Below are 19,226 nucleotides of genomic sequence, written 5' to 3' on the forward strand. Positions count from 1 at the left end.
ACAAAGACATCCATTCATGCCTCATAAACCCTCAAATTTTTAGAGGTTGACAGTATTTTTTTCTGCTAAAAACAGTGTAAATCATCTGCAAGTCTATGATATATTTCAAAGGTATATTTAAAAATTATAAATTCTCAAATTTTTACAAATGTTCTATCATTTTTGTAAGTTTCCCTTTCAATGGCCTTATAATTTGACAGAGTAGCATCATTCACTTGATGTATTAAATGTTCAGCATAAAGTACTTTCATTTTTATACAGAATTCTCATGAGCAGAACACTTTTACCAACACGTCCTGCCTGGTAATTATCCATGGCCCAGTTTCTCTGAACTTAGAAGACATGGAGACATAACTTCACTAGGATTTGACAAGAAAAAATCCTTTGCCTTCAAAGATTTCATTGTGAACATGAAACAGGAAAGCATTTACTATTTGCTTTATCGTAATGGCAATGCAGCTTCTTAGCAGTTTGTTTTATTAAGTTAGGCCCATACTATGTCAACACAGTGTTCCATTTTGATGATTTTTAAGTTATTTTTGTTAGAAAATAACTTGGTAGTGAAATGATTTTGTATTCTGTAGCATAATCCACTGAATACCTGGGTTTATAATTTTATCAAATTTTCATGTTATGACCTGTTAATAGCTTTTCAGAAGTATGACCTTAAGATAAAAAGAGCAAATAAAGATTAAAATTAAGTACTTAGTATTTTCACAGGAAGCACTGATTTGTTTGAATAATTTAACTTCTATTCAGGTATTAGAACACAGTCTCATAGCAACTTAATGTCAAAGTTAAAATGAGACTAACAAACCTCCATGTAATAAAGTGCCAACTTTTTTTTCTTTATAAGTCAGGTTTTCACATTGGGAAGTCCTCACATTTTTAACAACTACTAAGTGTTGCCATGAACACAGGGTTCATGTATCTATACATAGAAGATTTGTTTTCAAAGAATCACCAGCTAGGTGACTCACATTTATATTCCAGCAGTAAGTCTAATAGTTCCGAAGTATAACTAAGAGAACAGGAGCTGAACTGTTCAAGTGGAAAGGATAATATGTGGTGTTTCTAAGCCAAGATTAACAGCACACAAAGAATGGTGTTCTTTGTCAAACGAAAGCTGTGTTAAGTGGTTCACCAGAGAAACTCAGTTTTGGCAAGGAATTATTTCCAAGTTGAATGACTTCATAGGAATAATGATTATAAAAGAAGCTTGGAACGAATACTGGAAAATCGTCATCAAAGCAGCAAAAATGTTGAATACTTCAATTTCTGCATGTGACAAGAATTAATGAAAAATAGTATCTATACATTTTATACACACACAAACACTCATTTTAACATTTGTGGGGATGTGTCTGGATGACCCAAAGACATTTCTTATACTACAGAAGAAAGGTGGTCAGGCATGGAGTTAAAACATTACATATATGTGATGATGGTACTGAAGACTGCCTCTTGCTTGCATTGAATTTATCATCATAAAGGTAAAATAAAAAAATGAATGTCATACAGCCTCTATTTAAAATTTTTCTGGCTCCAAAATCTGTCTTTATTGTATTATTTCTTCTTTCATGTATACACTGCTCACCCCCCGAAATATCACACACAAAGGAACTTAAATTTACGAATTCACAGTCACTGGGGTAACAACTACTAATAGAAACCTATTAACTTGGGAGGGGGCCCCATGAGAGAGAGAGAAGCAGTAAGTTTTGATAGGTAAACAGAAGTGACCAGAGGGGAGGGGAGAGTGGGGAAAGAAGGGGAAAGGTTTAGTCAAGGAACTAGTATGAATGACCCAGGCACATGGGCAACAGGGTGGGGGGCGGGAGAGGGGGGAGGTGGGCGGAGCAGGGGAGAGCAATGGGGGGGGATCGGACAACTGTAAAAGAAAAACAAGAAACATCCACAGCATATTTAATTCTTTATTAAAAATTAGTTCACAAGCAACAGTTCAAAGAAATTGCTTTAAACCTGAACAGAAGACATTTAAAAATATGCATGGAGACTTAACATTGTTAAGGGTTAAAGGGAGGCGAAACACTCCTTTGCTGTGTGTTAAGTGAAAAGACAGAATGCTATCACACTAGGTGACCTTTCCCAGGCAAACTTCTGTGTCAAAACAGCTTTGGAGAGTAAGGCTTCCTTTGTGGCCACATCACTGTTCAGTGGCAATGTGACAACTGACATCAAGAACAGGTTTTCTAATTTCTAACTTAGGTGATTCTTCTTCTAGCTATTATGGTTGTGTTAATTATTTGAATAGTGGTGTGTCTGAAAGACGCAAAATAAGAAATTGTAATAAAACATTTAATTACTTACGATCATGAAAAGTATGTTTTTCATTCAACTCCAAGCTATGAGTACTATTCACCGTTGGAGGACATTTGACATAAACTTGACATAATACAGAAATCCTTATGGAGACATAATATTTCATGTAAATTTTCCGGTTATATTTTCTAAAGACATAAGTGCTTAATGAAGGAGAATTTTGGAAAAATCCATTCTCGAATATTTTTTTGCAAACCTCAATATTTAGCACATATCTTTCTAGCCAGCTTTCTTTGAGTTGTCCCTCATTTTTTAAGACATGGATAGAATTACACTCCCCTATCAGAAAGCCAGTAAATGTAAGTACATATTTAGCCAGATATTTGAGCTTTAGGAAACTCAAGTATGATCCTAAGCACACTTAACTCCTCCTGCAGCTGCTGATTGCATGACATCTGTGAATCAGAAATGCTCTAAAAGTTGGGCCAACAATTAAGACTTATGCCCATTCAAATCGGAAGCACTGTTTGGCTTCAGTTAGGCTTATTTGACTACTATGCTGTTCCGATGGGGGGAAACCCACGTAATATGCTGTTTTTTTTTAAGTTAGGCTGGTTTTGATTTATTGGTATAAATATGTACAAATTCCACCCATTTATATATCTAAAATGGTTTGCACATTATCTACATTGCAACAGCTGCATTTTTAGAATTATTTACAGTGTATGGAAATACAAAGTTAAATTCAGTAAGATTGGGGGAAATACCTACAGGAAAAAGAGATTAATCTTTTGAGTTTTACCATTTAGTCATAATTATGGTATAAAACCATGCAGGTATGACAGTAGAAACATGACAGGTTGATGTAATTGATTAGCTTTAGAATCTGCTCCACACTAGTGATTTTTCTGAGAACAATAGAGGACTTGGCAGACAGCCATAGTATTGCAGCACATGACCCTGCGCCCCTGGTCAGAGATGATTACAGAGGTGACTTAGGCTAGCTCCCTCTGTTTCTCTTGCCCATTAATTTGGAATTGGTCTCTGCACGTACCTAGTAATAAAATGCATAAACTGTGGGGTTTGGGGGCAGTGCGTGGGGTACAAATAAAAACTGCAGAGAATAAAGAAATGAAATGGATATTCACATAAAAGAAGTGAAGAGGGACTGTGGGTGGTCAAGCTGCCTGTGTTCTATGAAACACTCAAATGTCCTTCCTATAATTTCCTGTTCTGATTATCCAGCTTTAGTTGGAACCAATAGAACCTTTTGGTAGACAAAGCACCCATCATTAGATGGTTGAATATTCAGGTTGTGCCAAATTTCTAAAAAAGGATTGGGAAGTCCATGAAGACTTCTTGACATATGTCCCATCTCACCCCAGGGTGGCCAACACTCTCTATTTCCTTGACAAAAATTCCTTCCGGTTGTCTCATTCACAGTAAAATGGAACTAAGTAAAAATACTTTAATGTAAACTCTCCCTTCTGTGTGTATATTTTTTCCAAGATCAAAACCATATGCTAAAGGGGAAAGATCAGTAATGATCATGAAATGGGGGTACAGATCTTCCCCATAGTCCATGGTTTGGAGGGTAGGGGAAGGAGATAATATAGCTTTTAAGGTACTTTGCATATCTAAAGCAAGCTGATAGCTAGATAATAGCTGTGCTACCCCTCAGGAAAAAAGGTGGACTAACTTTCAGGATTTAAAAGAAGGGTGGGCAGTCTTGAGGAAAGTGTGCCATGACAGAGAAGCATGATGGAGGGGTGCCATAATGTAGGAGCAGGTTGTAGCAGCCATGTGAGAAGCAGCAAGCAGCTATGCAGTTTGGAGTCAGGATCCGGCCACACGGCCTGGTTTAGTAGGAAAGCAGACCCGCTGCTGCTTTGATCGTGCCTGCTCCAGCTGATTCCGAAGCCACCAAGGACTCTGCCTTACAGACATGTACTCTATCTGGACTCTTGGAACTCAGGATGTATGGAGAAGACACTCTCTGAGGACTTGTGTCTTTCCTGGACTTCACCATGATCCAGTGCAACACAGCACATGCTTTCCTGGATTATTATATGGAGGCTGAAGACAACGTACCCCAGATCCTGAAGGAGAGAGCTGACAGATAAGGGGTGGAGAACTATTGGGCTTGGTTTTGGTTTATAGCCTATGGGGAGCAGGGGAAGTGCTGGGGATAGTGGTAGAACAGGGTTCCAAGCTGACATGTCCCCAGCCCCCCCCCCCAAGGTAGGACTATTGTGAATAAAGACCTGTTTTTCTTAACACTAATTGTTGGGTCTTACACCAAGGCACCACGTGAATGGGCCCTGCTTTGCTTGGTAACAATCAGATGGGATGAAAGCTGCCCTGGAGCCTCTGCAGTCACCCATGGTAATTTACCCCTCATTTTACATGTAGATTTCACTGGCAATTTACATCAGCCCAGAAGAGCTGTTGTGCTGCACAGCCCTAGAGAGGGCCATTTGCATGTGTTCTCCAAGAATGTTAGTCCTGCTGACACTTGGATCACAAGAATACGTGAGTTCAAACAACTGAACCCAAGGCAAAGGATGTAATCCCCGCTACCTTTGTGTTCCAAACTCAACCTGAGATTAAGTAAGGGATGGGAAGTCACCCCTCCCTTTCTTTTTATTGTGTCCTCCTCAAGGCAAATGTGTATGTGTATGTGTTTTCAGTAAAGATCATTACTTGTTCATGATAATCCACTGAAGGATGTATTTCAATATCAGATGCACTATGACAAAAACACCTTCAAAAGAAGGACTGTTTTCTTTTTGCAATGAGACAAAAAATTTTTATGTGTTTAAATGACGTACTACAATGAATTTTTTAGTTCTTAATGCATTGTGTATTGTACATTCAAATCATCTGTCATCTCCACAGATTTCATCCAGGGCCTAATCATCCACTCTAAAAGGTTTATTGGGGTTTTATTCCTATTTAATTTCAAAATAAAGTTCTATTGATTGATGTGAATTTCAGCTTTGATTATCATTTTACTGTGATTCTGCATGACAGCTGATGGCCTCAAGCCCTTAAGAAAAACCGACTCATCACCAGAAACACCCACTGGTAAAATACACTATCCCTTGCTTTTTGTGAAAAATATCTTCAAATTGTCCAGAGACGCTACATACCCATAGAACATGGAACAGAGTGGTCCTGACAACTGGTACTACTGAAAGAAGGGTCCCTTAAGACTTAATTTCTAGAAGACTCCAAGGATATGGTTGGACTTCCTCTGGACCATGTTAGGTGTTTCAGTATTTGATATCACTAATACTCCATACCATCATTTTCTCATTTGTAAGTTTCTCAGGCCATCAAAAACTATCCTTAAAGACATTTAACAAAAAGTCCAATTTTTAGCACATTTTCTTTTCCTGTGACCCAAGCAGCAAAAGTCATTTGTTTTGAAATACCAGGCCAGAGTCACATTTCCTGGGTCAAGGGAAAATGCATGCCTTGTTATTTTTCCACTCTAATTTCAATCTAACAAGGCAAGGCAAAATAATTTTGCATTCCTTACTCCTTTATCAGGAAAGTGACATAAGAATCCCCATAACAAACATAGCACAAGGCATTTAGGAGTGCTGTATTTTATAGAGTATATTTAAATGCTGCAGGAGTAAGAATGAAGTCTTAAAAATACATCCAGTCAGGACTAGCTTCACTCCTTTAGCCAGTCTTTAAATGCAAACACATGCATACTGACAGCTCTCAGAAAAATAACCCTAATGAGAATTTCTCCTGTTCCCCAAGGGTGCCCTCTGTTACCATCTATTTAAAGAATAGTAGCGGGCTCCCTACTTTATTCTCACATCATACGTTTAAAAGAGCAATTTCCATTTTTGAGGTATTGCTGAAAGGAAAGTCATCTTTTATCACAGTCAGGAAAGGTCAGCAAGTCAGTAATCCTCCACTCACTTCCTGACAGAAATATCTTCTTTCCTCCCACAGGAGACCAGAAAAGTGATTTATTTGCGATTGGCATGAATACATAAAGTGGCCAATGCGTGTAGCTATGCCTGGGCAATCCCTTACATGGTCCTGAGGCTTCTTTTATTACCTGCTAAGGTTGTGAATTTAATCTATTGGAGCAAGCATTTGAAGATTGGATTCCCAATCCCCCTCCCAAGCACTTTTCCGTGATATCTAATCCTGTCAAGGCCAAAATATGTTCATAATGAAGAGCAACCAAGAAGCTCTCTTTGCTTCTGTGCCCAGATATTGATCTTTCCTTCGCATTCCTCTCTCTCTCTATTTCTGGAAACTTTGTTTCTTGCAAACCTCTATGCTTGTTTTTCCACCTTCCAAACATTCACTAAGTTTCATTGTATCTTTAATATGGGCCCAATACTGTATAAGGCTATGGGACATTCTAAAAGTATAATCTGAGACTTCATGGGTTTGATATTTCAAGTAGGAAACACAAAGCATGCATATAGAAAAAATAAGGGTGCCTTACATTGTAGAATAACTTACAGTTCTCAAAGTAAATTCACTAATTTTATTGCTGTCTGATACTTTTATTGACAATATAGAATATGTAGCAAGATTTTGACCAGAATTAATATGTAGTTAAACAAAGTGATACATGTAAGAATCAGTCTGGGTTTTCCTGTCTAATTGTAGGTAAACATTTTGTTTTGGAAAAAGAGCAAATGTCTACCTGTGATCTGTATTTTGTGTAATCGAACACACCACTGGCTGATTTTATGTACCATTAGGGAAGGGAAAAATGCAGCGAAGACTGAGAGGAGGGTGGTATAACAGGTGTCCTCTGCATACAACTGGGTCACCAAAGCCTATAGCTTCAGTATAGAACTACGTGACTCAGTATGGCTACAGAGAAAGGCACAGCAAGGGAACCTTAATGTCTAAACCTTGGCGCTGGGTAGAGAATTTGAACTACGTAGTTGGTACTCAGACCTGAGGTCTGAATTCACACTTCCAGTGTGGTCCAAAAAGCTCAAGCAGAGAATTTAATTTAAAATGGTCTCAGATGGGTAGTGCCTGAAGTTGGCTGGCAAAAGCAAATAAAAATTCTCTCTGCAAGACCTTAACTTTGATCCATGGCTGACAAAGGTTGAGGATGCAGTTGATAATAAGATGCATCCTGATTTCATAGGTGTGAGAAAATATTTTTAAGGATTAATTAAATATGGTTATTACTCATTTGTAAGTAATTAAAAGACCACCTCAGAATTAGCTCTTGGTTATGATTAAAATATTTGAGATTTAAGAAGAGTTAGTTGTTATATATCCAAGTCCTTATTTTCCAGTATCTGTAATTTTAGGAGACTTATTTACATTATCTTCTGAAATATGCTTCCAGCCTAGCAATTCCAGACTAATGTCACTTATGCATAAAATAATAATGGTGACAGATATAAGGTAGGATTTTAAGTAGTTTATGTCAAGGATTTGCTCTATATAAAAACAACCATTTACAAAAGTACGATGCTTAACAGCAGCTTAGGCTAAGGAATATTGATGAACAAGAAGATAATCTTATAGGGGTACTTCTGTACACGACTTTTTAATTAGTATCATTTATTCACTTTTAACTTTCTTACTATGAGATAAGACACACACAAAAGTGTACAAAGACCTAAGAAGAACGTAGTAATTTATCACAAAGTGAACATCCATGTAACCATAACCGAGATCAAGAATCAGAAATTGCTAGCCTTTCAGAGATCACTGTGCCCCTTTCCCCACCCTAGGGATAATAGTTGCCTCGTTTTCTCTTTTAAAAAATAGCTTGAATATGCAACTATTCATCCCTATACATTATAGTTTTATTTAGTGTATTTTTCGAACTCAGAAAATTGGATTTAGGCTGTATTTGTTGGGCTTATGTCTTACTTTGCTCAACATTATGTTCTTGAGATTTTTACACATTTGTTGCCTATAAACTGTAGTTTACTTATTCTAATTGCTGTGTAGTATTTTATTGTATGGAGATGTCAAAATTTATTTATCCATTCTACAATGGCTGGACATATAGTTTGCTCTCAGTCTGGATTATTATAAATATTGATGGTATGATTATTCTTATACAGGCCCCTTGATTAAAACGAGGCACACAATTCTGTTGTGTATTTATAACTTGGAATATAATTGATGGGTTATAGGGAATTCACATGTTCAATTAAATGACTATTTCCAAGCAGTTTTCCAAAGCAATGCTATCAGTTTGCATGCCCAGGAGTCATGTCATAGAGTGCCAATATTTTTTGTTGTCATTTCAGGCGTTTGGCCTGTAGAAACTTTTATCAATGACTTTAAAAATAGCTAAAATTTTGCGAATAGCATTGTAGGATTATACTGTCAGGATTCCGAACTACTGACAGGTTAGGACAATCAAGCAATAATAAAAAGGTGAAATTCAGCAGGAATTATCCAAACCTACATCATTTGACTAAATACAGTATGAGGAGGCTAAGTGTCACAGAATTTCACATGAAAAAGATGGTGGAATGTTACTGAGGTATAGTTATCAGGAAAAAAAAGTGCCATCCAAATCTATATCAGTTTTCCTTAGCAGAGCTTATTAATACCAACACCCCTAAGGAGGAGTTATCATTTCACTCAGTAGATGTTTGTTAATGAATAAGTGAATGAATGAACGGTTGAATAGTTTGTATCCAAAGATGAATGCTACAGAAAGTATAGACACTCAAGAACAAAACTCATCTGGGTGTTTTCTCTTTCCCTCTAAATTTCCTTTTTATTCAGAGAAAGACAGAGACAATCAGCTGACCATTACCAGAGGGGAAGCAAATGAATAAACTAAGAGCCAGTTAAAGCGAACCTAGCATTTTTTGGAGACGTTTATGAAACAAGAGGTTCTGTATAAATCGTTTAAGTCTTCATTATGCTTTTCAAAGCAGAACTCTATTTTCCTATTCAGTTTAATCCATTTCTTCTGTGTTCCCTTTTGGTTGTTTTCTTTTAAGTTCATTTTTTTCTCTTTCTCTTTTTTTAAAAGTGTCATTTCTGTGTTTTATAAAAAGAGGAATCCTGCAGACAAAAGCCTCTGAAATCAAGAAGTCCCTCTTCTGGTCACACCTTGCTCAGCTTGGGTGCACACTTACTTCCTCAGAGTCCTGTTTCCCACCAGTTCTATCCATCATTCATTTCACCCAGTGCAGCATTCTAGTTTTATTTTTTGAAGAAGATAATAACTTTGGCGGGTTGGTATATGTAAAAATGAAAAACCAAGTGGCATTTAAAAATTTCATACCCATAGAGAATATTCCATGTAAATAAACTCACACTTCATAAGCTTAATGCCTATTTGCATTGCCAGATTTTTTTTAATGTTTATTCCGATTTCCAGGCATAAACAGCTTCTTGTTTTGCAACATTTGTATTTGCATGTCTCCTCAAAGCTGAGGAATAAACGTCCCGTTTCATTGCTATTTCCCTTGGTTATTTTGGTTCAGTAGTCTGATGTGTGCAAGGTTTCATAAAATTAAGAAATATCTTATTAATGCTTTCATTTCCCTTTCAGGTTTTTTTTTTCTTTGCCTGTATGATCAATGCTACAGATTACGTTTACTGTAAACTCAATCTGTTTTTAATGACACTTGCCAAGAAAACCATGGCTTTATTTTTCTGTTTACTTGGTAGTTGCCTAGCAAATAGCAGCAGTCTATCATGGATTTGGAAGGAAGATGGCACATGAAATTTCACCATTTATCAGTTTTCCCTGTGTAACTGGTATATCAAAGAACGATGCATTTTAAATCATCTAGTGCTTGCCTGAGGTTTCTTTCTTTCTTTCCTTTTTTTTTTTTTTTTTTTAATGAGACAAAGAAAAAACTTAGCTGGGATTTTACAGCATCTTTGGAAAGGAATTGCAGCTTCATAATAACGACATATTTTTAGTGTGCTTTAACACTGACAAAGCACGTTCAAAAAAAAAATCGCATTTCATCTAAGAACAAAGCTGTTTAGTGTACTGGTTAGAATATGGCCTCTGGAGCCAGGCTTCCTAATTTCAAACCCTTCCTCTGTCATTGACTGTCTGTTATTATGATGCAGGGTGATTTACTCAACTCTTCTCTGGGTCACAGTGTCTTCTTCTGTCCAGTGAGGATGATAATAGTGTCTATAGATTTGTTATGTGAATGAAGTGAGGTAATCACTTGTATCTGTCAGTTGCCACAATAACACGTACACTGATGTAAATCCTCAGTGGTTTACAACAAAAAGGTTATAGCTGCAGGTTGGCTTACACCAATCATACCTGGTCTGAATAATTCTGAGAGTTAGCTGGATGGCATTGGATCTAAGATGGTCCACACTGGAATGACTAAATCTCCTTGATTCTGTTCTATAGATGTATCTTATTCTCTAGCAGTCCATCTCATGGCACAAGAGGGCAAGCCCATTGCTGAAGATTATTTCAAGCCTCTGTGCTTGCTCACTCATGCTAATATCTCACTGACAAAATATAAGTCAAGTTGCTGAGCCCAGACTCAAGAGACACGGTAGGCCAGTCCACTTGTGATTGGAGCACACTAAAAATGTATATTGCAATGGGCAATATTTGAAGCCATTATTATAGTCTATTTTAATGTGTAAAACATAAGACAAAGGATTCAATAAATGTATAATGATAACTATAAGGTTGCTCCAAATGAAATGATCAGTTTTGTAGATAAAAAATGATCAAATATCAGCAATTTTATATGATTCAACGTCAACTTACTACCACAGCACCCTGTATAAAGGAATTATTATCTATAATTTTCAGTGGAAGCAACTGAAGCCTATTTTAATTTTCAAGGTTACTGAGATACTAAATTTTAGCTTTTTATTTTAATGTAGTCTTCTGACTAAATCTAGTTGCCTTTCCTTATGTTACAGCTGCATTTTGAAATTGTGTGGTGATAGATAATTCTAACTGTGATATGACTTTATATATCACACAGAGACAATTTTCCAATGCGTTATCCTCATAAAACTCATGCACTGCCAGTGAGTACTGACATCTGAAACATCATGTCTTTTACCAACAATAACTCTGTAGCATTCTATCTCCTGGTTACTAGCTCCTAGAAATAGAATTGAAGCTAGTAGTAGCTAAATACTATGTCAGTATTCCCAGAAAAGCCATCTCAAAAGCACTTGATAGCCTAATACAATATTTCATGCTTCTGTCATTTGTGTTTTACTAAACACCACGGTATACTTAAAATTTATTTATTGTCTGTGTATTTAATTATATTTTAGCCAGGTAAACAGATGCATTATATATAAATACATATTTGGATTATTTTCACATGCATACCTATTACATATTTAGCACTAAACTATGCATCATGATGTTTCTAGAGATGTTCTATGTATTGTTTTGTCTTTGGTATGCCCTCTGCTCTAGAGATTGACTGCATTAGTAAATAGCTGTATAGTTACAATACAATTGGTTTCTCTGTGTATCAGTTCAGATGAGTCAATTAAATGAACATCCAAATCCAATTATTCTTTCAACTAGAAATAATATTTTCTTTTTTCTACCTTAGTTTTTAGAAATAATGTTTTATATAAGGAGAGGCTATTTATAAAAAGCATCTAACTATTGAAGCTCCTCATTATCACATATTGCTGCTGAATTAAGTTTTTTTATCCATCAGTTAGTACATAACTGACAATAAATCCAATTTCATTTCCCACTTCCTACACCCACTAAGGTCAGGAACATCAAAGGATTCTGACTTTTCTAACATACTGATAATTTTAAGACTGCAGACTCTTGTTACTTAATACTTTTTAAATTGAATGATTTCACTGATTTATTTTGTTGATGCTGTCAAATCAAGAAAGACATGTATATTACTAGTGTAAAACACCATAGCATCTTATCAGCACTAAGATAAGGACTCATACTTCTTAAGTGCTCTATATTCTGCTCTGAGCCTGAAAGCTGTGTGTAAATCGAACACTTGCCACATGCCATCTAAAGGAAGTGTGAGGAGAAGGGGACATGACATCACAGGATCCATAGTTGATTCTTATTTCTGTCATGTACTAGTTGGATGACTTGGCGAAAAGCATTTCCGTTCAGCATTCTGTCTCTAGTATTTGTATAAGCACCAGCTCACAGTGTTACTGGCATTGAATGAGATCTTGTGTATACCAAAGCACCACAGTTGTTGGTTCAGCTCTGAAGTGCAGAATCCAGAGAATCATCTGAGTGATATCTGCTTATATATCCAGTGAAGGAGAAAACGAAAAATAACCCACACAGCCTCTAAATCTGAGGACATTACCTATCAAATCTTCCAGTTATAGTACTTCATTTTAGGGGTTTCTTTTCTTTTTCTCTTCTTTCTTTTTTTTTTTTCTGTTTCTTTTTTTACCGTGCTTCAGTAAGAAGTGCATTTTTATTTTAGATCACTATGCCCAAACTGCACACAAACACACACATCTGAAAGACAAGTTTCATGAACTATCAGTACCTGTGTTGTAATGTAATATTTTCTACTCTGCTTTATTCTGGTGCAGTTTTTCATTTTTAAAAAAAAGGTTAATCATCCCACTCAGCAATATTTTCACCGATATATCTCCCAGGGCAAGGAAAATAAAGGAACAGCTAAGCATGAGACTACAACAAACTAAAAAGTTTCTGTTCAATGAAAGAAAACATCAGCAAGATGAAAAGGAAACCAACAGTTTGGGAAACCGTATTTGCCAGAGATACTTCAGACAAGGTGTCAAAACATGGCGGCAGTGGAACTGCTGGCCCAGACTTTTGACGTATGCAAATGAGCCATATGCAAATTAACCTGATCCTAGTTTCTCCCATAGGAAATAAAAATGAACTTTGCTCATTTTCAGAAGAAATGTTGATGGACCTAGCACGATATATTGATGGGCTTGGTTGGGGAAAAGCAGGGAGATGTAAATATCCTGCCGAATGTATTAACTCACCCTAACTGAAATGTATGTTCAGAGTGCTGTGGAGACAGCACCTAGAGCTGTACAGTCAGGAGATTCTAACGAGCTCTCAAAGTGGTCTGGGGTTTTTTCTCTTAATGCTAACTTTTTTTTATCTCCATTTGTTTAATAAACCTGGTGTAAAATCTTATGGGAAAAGAGAGTTCACGGCCCTTCTCCTTTTGAGAGAACTGCAGTCTCTCTTCCACCCAGACAGAAATCAGTGTCCAGGTCAACTAACTTTTCTCATCCACGATCCTGAAACTTATGCTGGACAGAGTTTTCACCGAGCCAGGGGCGCGCCCCCTCAGAAAAACAATGAAAAATAAATAAATAAAACTTAAAAGATAAAACAAAGTTTTTATATCCTGTGCAAAAACAAAACAACAACAACAAAGGTTGATCGGTATCCCAGCAGCTATCTGTCACAACATGTTTAAAATACTTTTCAAGTAAGACAGATCAGAAGTTAAATCCCAAACCATCCACTTATTAGTATAGTGACTGTGAGCAAATTAAAATGTTTCCTCGTTTGTGAAATGGGCATTATAATAGAAATAAACCTTATTTCATAAAACCCTAGTGAAGATTGTATCAGATAATTAATATAAAGCGCAGAGCATAGTGACGCATATTACTTGGGGGTTTCAAATCATTACCTTTAGTTGCATTAGAGACAAAGTTTTAAAATATATTTGACTGCATTCTATCAAATTCAGAAAAGTTAGACAATGATCTAGACAACTGAGATCCTTAAATTTATTTCGCCCTTGACTTTTTCATGTAGAGAGAAATTACAGCTTATTTTAAAATGTGTAATGACCACTGAAAAACAAAGTTCATATCCCAACACCACTGACCTAGTTTGGTGGGGAAGGCCATGAAAGCTTTGGACGCAATTTGGAATGCTTGACGACTGCTTCGCTGCACAAAGCCATTCAGGGTACTGGTCTGGTATAATTTAACTCTGTTCCGGAAAGCTCTAAATCCAGGCCAACACTTGTAAACACCAACGCACAATTGATTGCAATGTCACCTTGTACTCTCTTTTGCCTCCTCACCTTACTTCATTTCCCCAACATGACTCAAAAGTTTTAATTTTATCTGAATCTTCGAAGTGTGTCCAAGAAAATTGTATCATTGTTAGTCACTTCCCTTTGGGCTTAGAATACTTGGTCAAAGTCAAATCTCCTATTTCAAACCATATCTGTCTCTGTTTACTACTAGTGTGAGAAGCAGAAATTCAACTTAGCTTAATTTGTATGTTCTCCCCAATTTAGTAATGCGAGTTATTATATTTTACAATGTAGATACTACGATGCAAAATACAACTGGCTTGTTGGCTAGCAACCCAGACAAGTGAATCGGTAGAGATGTTTACAGGGAAGCAACTGACATGCTTACTTAAAATTCCTTTCTTTCTAATGGTAAGAAAATTTCTTTTCAAGTTGCAATCTTTAGGTGTTTGCTAACAAATCTTTCCTGTTTTTACTGTTTCTCTTCTCCTCAATCCTCTTTTGCCATAATCAGTAAATATTGTTGACAATGGGTTTCAAAACATTATGCTATGATGTTACGATTCTACGTCCTGTAGATTGCTTATCCCGTCCTCTTGATATCATCTGGAACATAATGTGTTTTTACAAGGAAACTGGATGATTACTTAATTATAGTGTTTCTGTTTTCACTAGATGTGCTACTGAATAGAAGTGAGAGGAATATGGTCCCCTAAATAAAAGTCCCTAGCTAAGCTACAAAGCTGGTCTTCATGCCCCATTCATCAGGTGAATCTGAGCCAAAAAAAAAAAAAAAATTCCTCCTTCTGAATGGAAATGACTCATGCCTAGTCTCTGATGGAAAGTGAAGTTCATTTTCATCTAACCTATTTCAGTCACTTTTCCATTAAGAAATCTTTAAAAATATTTTTGTGACCTATAAAATGTTCAGGCAGCCTTAAAAATGGAGTACTGTAACTTTAAACTAGCAGGAAATTTCATTAATAAAATCATTTATATGCTCTGTGTTAATAATTGCAAGCCTTTTGGGAAAAAAATGCTACTGTGCACTGAGATACACTCAGATTTTAATGATATAGAAACTGTAGGATTTGAAATCGTTAGAAATTTAAACACAGTGAAAAAAACGGGAAAAGTTAATAATTCATAAAGTAATGTCTTCAAGAAGGATAGGCATTCTGTATTTAAAAATATATATTTTAATGCATCTTTGTACCTTTATAAAAGGTGTCTAAGTCCAGCGTATCTGGATCAGTGGTAAAGATCTACTTCTGCTAAGGTCCACTGTATATTCTATCAGGTAAATTTATAGGTCTCTAATTTCAATGGGTATGTGAATATGCTGTTTATATGTATGTGTAATTTCAGGATATGCCCAGTTTGCCCAAATAAAAGGACGCAGTCACATAAGGAGAACGGGCTAGAATTTGGACCAAAGGACCAAACAAAAGAAAAAGCCCTAAAAGCCCTGGCTGGTGTGACTCTGTGAATTGAGCACCTGTCTGTGAAACAAGACTCACCGGTTCGATTCTCGGTCAGGGCACATGCCTGGGTTGTGGGCCACGTCCCCAGTTGGGGGCGCACAAGAGGCAATCACACATTGATGTTCCTCTCTGTTTTTCCATCCCTTCCCCTCTCTCTAAAAATAAACAAATAAAAATCTTAAAAAAAAAAAAGAGAGAAAGAAAAAAAAAGCCATAAATGGATGAAAAGTATCTAACCAGAGTAATGAACTCAAATAACTATGTGCCTGCCTAGATAACATAAATGAATGAAACTAGTTGTTGCAATATACATTGAAGAGTAGTGGGGTTGAAGTCCAGCTGTGATGGAAGGATGTACTGTATTTTTCACTCCATAAGATGCACTTTTTTCCCCCCAAAAGTGGGGGAAAATGTCTGTGCATCTTATGGAGCGAATATTGTGTCACAGACCGTGATATGTATTACCTGACCTGTCAGCAGTGGCGACAGCTGTAAGAAGAGGAATCTGTGGACGCATACAAAACCCCGGGGGATGTTTAAATGTCCCACTTCACTGCTGAATCTCAGGGCGTCTGGTCAGTTGCCGTCCACCTCTGCCCATCTCCCGGGACCTGGAAGAGTGCAGAGAGCCGCCTCACACTCCCAGCTACAACCGCTAACCTGTCGAATCAGCTGAGACTAATAACGGGTATGAGGCACAGTGCCAATTGCCAATGGTCTTTGACACCGGCTGGGGTCTATGTCAGTAGAACCACCTCCAATCACCAGTCATTTTGTCTTAAGCTCTGCCAATCACAAGAGGCAGATGGGTGGAGCTGAAGTAACATGTTCTCCGCTGGCTCCTGGCTCCGTTAGATGCTACAGCTGTCTCATCTACCTCCATACTGTTTCCAGTGCACACCGGATTTCTGTGTGAGGAGGCCAGCAGTAACTGGGTGAGAAGCCATAAATGCTGAAGAAGTTTGTAGTACATAAAGGGAGTTATGGTGGGGTCACTATTCCAGTAGTAACACAGGCACTCAGGGGATTAAGGGGTATCACTAGCCATAACAAATGCTGGGGGTAGTCCTCCAGAACCTCTAACTAGGATAGTGATACTCTCAGTGACTATTACAACTAGTGATACCTCTTAACTCCCTCAATGCCTGTTATTAAAGGCCCCCATAAATTCTGACACTAGCAATGATGAGTTCTTGGGGTTTTCAGAATACTAGAAGAGTACTTGAACCTTAAAATTTCTCCTCATTTGTTAATGACAGTAATGGTGGTTCTTAATACCACTGTTGACTGCTGTTCACTTTACATGGTTAAAATATTATTCTGTTATATTTTATTAAATATTTTAGTATACCGGTTGGCTCAGAATTTTATTTTTCTTTTCTTCCTCTAAACCTAGGTGCGTCTTATGGTCAGGTGTGTCTTATAGTGCAAAAAATATGGTATTTGAAGCAAAGCTCAACTGCTAGGCTTATATGAAAATGTGGGTTCAGTTTTATTCAGGTCTTCCCATTTTCTATAAAAAGTCAGAAACACAGACTTCTAAATTGAAAATGATGACAGCCATTAAAAAATTACTCAAACATTAATTTATGATAACTTTTGTTACTGTTTTACCTTAGAATTTTCATTCCTCCAACTGTTAGGTAGAATTTACATAAAACAAATTATATAGATTTTAAATACATAATTTAATAAATTTTGATAATGTATATACTCATGGACGCTTTACTGCAAACAAATTGTAGAATGTTCCCTTTACCCCCAAAATGTCCTTTATTCTCAGTTCCAGTCAATTCCCTACCCTCAGAGGCCTTTTCAAGAACTTAATATAAATGGAATGACACAGACAATTTGGGCTTGGTTCCTTTTGCTCAATATAACATTTTTGAGATTCATCCATGTTGTTACATTCATCAGTAGTTTGTTACTTTGCATCGCTCAGTGGTGTTATATTCAATTTATTCTAAAGCATGTGTGGCCCAACTCTTAAAATAGACATGGCCTGCAGGAACATGATTGATTATTCCTGAATAGGAGAGAAGGTAATGGGTAATGGCAAAGAATCTTAAATGCAGAAAGGATGGGCTAATGATCATGCTGCTGGGAGAGTGTTAAAATAAAACAATGTAAAATAGTGGAAATAAGAACTGGAAGGTAAAAGAGAGCAGAAGCATCCTTAGGAAGGCCTTCCAAGGTTTTTAAGAATGTGGGTATCAGAGGAACATAGATATGATAAAGAAGTGAAGAAAATAGCTGATGAACAAATGCACAATTTAGAGGTTGAATTTTTAAAAATAAAGTGGGGTTTTTTTTTGCCCTGGGTGATGTGGCTCAGTGGATTGACTACTGGCCTGTGAGCAGAAAGGTCACTGGTTCGATTCCTGGACAGGGGACATGCCTGGGTTGTGGGCCAGGTCCCTGGTTGCGGGCGAGTGAGAGGCAACCGATTGTTTCTTTCATACATTGATATTTCCCTTCCTCTCTTTCTCCCTCTTGAAAAAAAATAGATAAATAAATAAATAATAAATAACATGTTTTTTGATACCTATACTCATTTAATGCAAACATTTAAAATGTTTTAAAAATAAAAAGATAACACCTTTTTTGTGACTGTATATGTTTCACATGATTAGACTGGTGTTACGTGTGTTTGCAAAGAAAACTATAGAGGTCAAGTGTGATTCTCATCACATCACATTCCGGGTACATACCGTCAACCTGACTTAACCACTGCTGGTGTTGAACTTGCTCCCCTACTCAGCTAGTGTTTGTCAGCCTTCTCCCTTGTGAAGTCCATGGAGAAACTGGGAGACAGGCCTTTTTGCCTGCTCCCTCTGTGCTAGGCACAGGGGTATGGCTGTGGGAGGCAGGTTCCCCTGCACCCATTAATAATTGTTCCTTTGTTTGCTACAGTTCTCTGGAACTCATGAACGCAAGTCTCATTGGCTATCAGAGACAGGTGATCTAGGGGATCTGTCCCTTGGGCAGCAGCCATGAAAACTGGACACCAGATATACACAAGCTCTTTGCAGGGAGATACTGGCGATTTGTAAGTGGGCTTGAGTGAAGGATCTGCAGCCAGCCACTAGCATGGCCTGACCCTCTTCAGGGAACAGATGGTAAAGTATGAAAATCAGCCTCTTTCAGGCAAAGACTGGGAAATAGACATTTTTTTGCCTGCTCCCTCTGTGCTGATCCCTGAGAGACAGCAATGGAAGTACTCAGAAACCTGTCAAAAATGGTCTTTGTTTGCTGTAGGCTTGTGGGTCTCATGTATCCAAGCCCCAAAGGCTTTCAGAGCAAGGTGTTTTGGGGACCTATTCCACAAGTGGGAATCTTAAAGGTTGTCGTGCAAGATGTGGGATCCACAGCCTTGGATTTCAGAGAAGCTGGGATCTGGGAGGTCCCTCCAGGCTGTATGTCTCTGTGCCCAGGAAAGAGTTTATTGTGAGACGGTGTCACAGCCTTTCCTACC

Source organism: Furipterus horrens, unplaced genomic scaffold, assembly GCF_987537825.1.
Source record: "Furipterus horrens unplaced genomic scaffold, mFurHor1.1.pri manual_scaffold_17, whole genome shotgun sequence".
NCBI classification, from domain to species: Eukaryota; Metazoa; Chordata; class Mammalia; order Chiroptera; family Furipteridae; genus Furipterus; species Furipterus horrens.